This window comes from Benincasa hispida, chromosome 5, assembly GCF_009727055.1.
Source record: "Benincasa hispida cultivar B227 chromosome 5, ASM972705v1, whole genome shotgun sequence".
NCBI classification, from domain to species: Eukaryota; Viridiplantae; Streptophyta; class Magnoliopsida; order Cucurbitales; family Cucurbitaceae; genus Benincasa; species Benincasa hispida.
This window is the reverse complement of record NC_052353.1, coordinates 21,327,543-21,333,748: the sequence shown is the minus strand read 5'-3', so window position 1 is coordinate 21,333,748 and position 6,206 is coordinate 21,327,543.

The following is a 6,206-nucleotide window of genomic DNA, read 5'->3' as shown; positions in this document are numbered from 1 at the left end:
ATATGCCCTAGTTTATTGTATTCATATGTTTATTGTACTCAAATGTTTCACACTTAAATTCAACATTGTGATACTCCACTAGGAGTTTTAGTACAAGTGGGAGTTTGTTGGATTTTATGTCCTAAAACTCGTAGTTTGTAAATTAATAAACATATTATGTTTTGTTTTTCGATAAAATTGTTGTTGAAATTGTAATCTTGAATCCAATAAACTAAGGTCCTGAGGCTATTTAATGTAGTTTGAACTTTATGTGGTGACATAAATGTGGATCAAGTTCAAATATATAGCCAAAATTGTCTATAGTATATGAATAAGGTTGGGCGCCTTATTCTGGGGACACTATCGATGTGGCCCATTTTGTAATTAGTACAAACAATGTGATCCTAAATCGTTCATGTGGAGACATGAAAGTGGGGGCATCCTATGTAAAGAGTTTACATAAGGCTGAACCATGAAATAGTCACTTTTTAAGTTCTAAACGTCGTTTTATGTATAAAACTGACTATTTCCTTAATTGATGACCTAGTTAACTTAATTTTAATCCTGAGCTAATTATGAACTCTTGTTCACTCGGAATTATCCTTAGATCTGCATAGGTGAGGGCAACTCATTATCGCTGGCCCAATAAGCCTCCCATTTCAGGGGTTAAGATCAGGTGGATAGCTGGGAACATAGGGTGCAAGATGGAATTCACTCCTACCCGTAATAGGGATAGTAGATAGGTTGTTCCTTTTATTACTGAATCCAGATCTTGAACAAGGAGCCTCACCCTCTCCTTGGCTTGAGAGGGGTTCGGTTTGTAGGTTGGACCTTAAACCAATTGTTCATTAGAGGGTCAATGGAACTTAAGAACAAGATGTAGTCTTGGGAGTAAAACGGTTTTTATGACGCAGTCGAGATTACCAACAACCTGTGAAGGATTAGCTTACTAATCATGGTTATATCATATGGACAGAAATATAGCTATAGTGAGGGGAGTGCAACTACGGGACTATAGTAAAATGACTCGTGAGTTAACAAATATTGATTAGCTCCATCTAAAGAGTTTCGCCAGCTAATCTTGGATCGTTGGATCCCATGATCTATAGGTCCATTAGGTTCCCCTACTAGCTCTGGAATAAACTTAGAACAGTATGATAGAATAATTCAAATTGTTCGAATTAGGTGAAGAGAAAGAAACCGACAAGTATATGTGATATAGTGGTTGGTTTTTTTAGTTTAGAGATACAGCTTTAATATTTAAATGTGAATTAAATATCAAGAATATGAATACATATTCGGAAGCTCGGAAATAATGGAAATGGTCAAAGATGTAAAAAGTCAAAGTGTTGACTTTTGACTTTGAGAAGTAAAACTTTGACCGACCTTATATTTAAATGTGATTTGAACTTCGAGAAAATGAATGCGGATTCATGGTTGGGAGGTCAAAATTATTCAACACAAAAAAAAATCATAAAAAGTCAAAATGTTGACTTTTTAGTCAAAGTTTGACTTTAACAAAATTACTATTTTGCCCTTTGACTAAAGTTAGGGGGAAAATCCAAACTCTTGTTGGATAATTCCATTAACAAAATAGTGGGCTAGGTGTTGGCTTATAGTGGAGACATCAAGCCCACTTAGATAGTGGATTTTGAGGTTTTGGGTTTTTATAAATTTGTTTCATGCAATTGTTGCATGGCTTTTTTCTATAAATTTGGGCTTTCAAATTGGATGAAAAACTTTTGCCATTTTTGTCAAAATTGTATTCCTTCCCTATTAATTTACTGTTTTTTCCTTCATTTACATGTGAATTTCCTTTTAATTAAAAGCAATTAGAGTGTAATTAGATCCTTATTCCACTGTGTATGTCTCGTGTTCCATCACTTATGTCCAACAAGAACTAATTAGGATCACTTCGTTTGTAGCACTTTACAACTTCTTGTAACAACTATAGAGCAGGTATATCCAATAGTGTTACCAGAATAAGGTACCCAACCTTATCCAAATACTATAGATCATTTTGACTATTTATTCGAACCTGATCCACATTTATGTCTCCAATAATACCTTTATTGGATTTCTATTCAAGCATAGATCTATTCAATAATAACTTTATTGAATTTTTAGAATAAGCTCCATTGCTTACATACCATGAGTTTTAGGATATAAAACCCAATAAACTCCCACTTGGACTAAAACTCCAGTGTTAACTTATACATCCGATATCCTTGCCTTTCAATCCAGTAGGCTTCTTCTTCCCTTTCCCTTTGCCTTTCTTCACAAGAATACTCTTACTCTTTGAAGAGGAAGCAACTTCAGGCTTGGAGGACATTCCTCACTTCTCGGCAGTAGTAACATTTACTTCTGGCATCAGACCTTTTGTTCTCTGTTGAATTTTATGTCCTAAAACTCGTAGTTTGTAAATTGACTTTAAAGAAGGAGAACACCCTCGAGGTTGGAACATGAGAGATTGTCTCGGCCGAAGCAGTGGAAGACTTGAAGTTGTTTTTCAATGATAGATATATCATACTTAAAGATGTTTTGTATGCTCCTAAAATGAGACGGAATTTAATATCTATCACATGTAAATTAGAAAAAATGTATAAAATATCTTTTGAAATTAATGAAGTGTTCATTTTAAGAAAAGGTATTCAAGTTTGCTCTGCTATACTTGAAAAACAACTCTTATAAGTTAATTTTATTGATTTATTCAAGGTATGGTCATATTTACCTAATGCATCACAAGTCTGATTCTTTTGAAAAGTTCAAAGAATATAAGGCTGAGGTTGAGAAAACCAGTTAGGTAAAACAATTAAGACACTACGATCAGACCGAGTGGGATACATGGCTTAAGATTCCAGGACTATATGATAATAACACAATCAAGTCAAACTCTCTGCACCTAATATGCCTCAGCAGAACGGGTATTTGAAAGAAAGAAACAGAACCTTAATGGACATGGTTCACTCAATGATGAGCTTTGCTAAGTTACCTGATTCCTTTTAGGGACATGCATTGGAAACTGTTATCTATATTTTGGATAACGTTCCCTCTAAAAGTGTTTCAGAAACACCTTATGAGCTATGGAAAGGCGTAACGGCAGTTACGTCGCTTTAGGATTTGGGGATGCCCGACGCACGGGTTGGTGCAAAATCCTAAAAAATTGGAATGTCGTTCAAAACTATGTCTATTTGAAAGTTATCCAAAAAGAAACAAAAGGTGGTCTATTTTACGATCCTCAAGAGAATAAGGTATTTGTATCGACAAATGCCACATTCTTAGAGGAAGACTATATAAGAAGTCATCAACCTCATAGTAGACTAGTATTGAATGAAATTTCCAAAGACGCTACGAATAGAGCTAGTTCATCTACTAAAGTAATAGATAAAGTGTGTTCCCTATTGAAATTTGTGATAAGTGGGTTGATGTGAAACTAGTATGGAATGGTGAAGAAAGGGATGGAAATTTGAAAAGAAAAATATGGAAATTAAGTTTGGGAAATTTGGGAAAAACTGGCTAAATATGGAATTTATGTGAAATGCGTGTGTGCACAAAGCATGGGAAGGCAAATGACTAGTGGCACAATCGTGTAGAAATTGCACGAAGACAAACAATGTTCGCAGTAGCTAAGAGCGAGATCATTGAGAGTGAGATCAACGAGATCATTGAGAGTGAGATCAACGAGATCGTTGAGAGTGAGATCATTGAGATCGAGACCAGTGAGATCATTGAGAGTAAGATTTTGAGCGAGAAATGGGAGAGAGCGAGATTTGAGGAGCAAGACCAGCGAGAAAGTGGAAGAGAGCGAGAGTAGAGAGAGCAAGATTTTGAGCGAGAAAGTTGGAGAGAGCGAGAGTGGAGAGAGCAAGATTTTGAGCGAGAAAGTGGGAGAGAGCGAGAGTGGAGAGAGCAAGACTATGAGAAAGTGGGAGAGAGCGAGAGTGGAGAGAGCAAGAGCAGCCAGTGTGTGGTAGCAATGCCTCGTCCGTGCTGTTTTTCGAATGCCTCGCCCACGCGGTCGAAGGGCCTCGCCTATGCATCGAACGACCAAGCAAGCATCTATGCGTTCAATTTGGGTGCGTTATTGTGGATTATGCATTGAAATCCCTAAGTTGGACGCATAAGGGTGAGATCACAATGGTAACGTCAGCCAAACCATGTGTCATCTGGGAGAAATTCTTAAGGGCTAAGGAATTGTGGTGGACGCATATGGAGAAAACACCTTGGCCAAGATGATGCAAGCTTGCGTTGATTAGGGGAAAGTAAACACTTGGCCATGCAGCCAAGTAGGTGGTGTCAACACCAAGGGAATTTTGGACGCCTAGAGCCTTTGGGACTTCATTCTCAAATCACAAAATCAGAAATTACGTAAAAAGAGAGGGAGAGTAGAAGCGCATTGGACAGTGAGGGTTGAGGAGAACGCATCAACTTGAGATGAGGAGATCTCCCAATATACTCGTGCGTTTGGAGTGATTCGAAAGCCATCCGAAAGCTATGGAAGTCTAGTTTTTAGATTAGGTATGCTGAAGGGAAAAAATCAAAGGAACCGGGCTGGAGATTGGAGAAGAATGCAGAAGGTCAGACTGTCGGATCAGTCTGAGCCAGTCTTGAAGGTCTATTGATTCCGGCCAAACCACGAGGATTCTGAGCTGAAATTTTAGGGTACGATTACTGAGACATTTTAGAATACGTTTGTAGAAGGAAGTATTTCAAAATAAGATATAGAACTATGAGTAATCTAAGTTGTAAATTGAATCTGGATTCTCTAGGGTGAAAAGAGCCAAGGAGCCACTAGAGTGAAAAGCTCCTAAGAAATCAAGGTGAGTGGCTAAAATGTTTTGACTAAAAACAATTTGCATAAAATGTTTGATTACAACGTGTTATAGAAAGCATGTTTTCAAGAATATTCTCATGCCTACTAGTTTTATGAAGTGATTTCCAAGCAAGTTGTGAATTATGTTTTGAATGCATGCATGTGTGAGAAATTGTTGAAAAACTATTTATATATGTTGATTTGATCCAGCATGCGTTAACATCTTTAAAGTCATGTTTTATATGTTGTTATAATTTACATGCTTTAAAGAGAAAAGTCGTTTATGACTAGTTTTACTAAAATGCGATACCGAAGGACATTTGAGAAGGTATCCACCCAACTAGATACTGAAGGACATTTGAGAAGGTATCTATTGTACTGAAGGACGCTTGAGAAGGTACCAAGCCAACGGGATACTGAAAGACGTTTGAGAAGGTATCCTAGTAGCTCGATACCGAAGGACATTGAGAAGGTATTCTGAGTAGAAGTACCTAATGTGTGAGGGTACTTAATGTGGCCACAGAGTGAATAGAGTCAGAGATTGAGCAAAAGGTTCTCTCTGGACTAGTAGTTGGTGATGGGATGTTTTACCCACAGTAGGGTACGTTGGATTGAGAAATGATTTTACTGTTTTATGATTAAAACAGCTTTATATGTTTTATTGCTTGGAAAATGTTTATGCTGCAGTAACAAGTTACTGTAAAAGTTCATGTTTCAGTTAAAAACTCATTACTGAAATCATGCATGAGAATTTACTATGTTTTCTCGATCACTCACTAGCGGTAAGCTCATCCTGTTTTCAAATTTTTTGTTTTTCCCCCTACAGGTAGCGGTCAAATCCTCTGAAGATAGCTCTATGTCTACTCTGCCACTAAAAGGACCAAAAGACTTGTAACCGTTTGTTAGTGGTTACTGTTAATATTGTACACATGTTACTATTGTTCATATAGGGACTAGGGTTTGTGGGTTTTGGGACTTGTAAATCTAGTGTTGTAATTACTCTAAACATATTATGTTTCTAAGTTAATAAATATGGGCCTAAAGACATCCCGTTGCATATGAAATTAAATTGGTATCAGAGTTATTTCGCAAGAGTATTTAGGCAGTAAGTGTCAGCCCAAGGGTTGGTAACTGCTGCAGTCACGCCTTTTTCTAGGCTAAGAAGGTGGTCTGGGCCACGACGGCATTTGGGCACCAAAACGAGCTCCGTTCGGAAACCATCTAGCACACGACTTTTTTTCATGGTTCTTAACCCCTGGTTCCGTTTTCGTGCATTTTCATGCCGGAAGGTTTGAGCACAAAAAGTGGGCCTCGGGGGCCGTTTGGGCACCAAACGAGCTTCGTTCCCAAAACTGTCTGGCACACGACTTTTTTTCATAGTTCTTAACCCCTGGGTCCCGTTTTTGTGACTTTT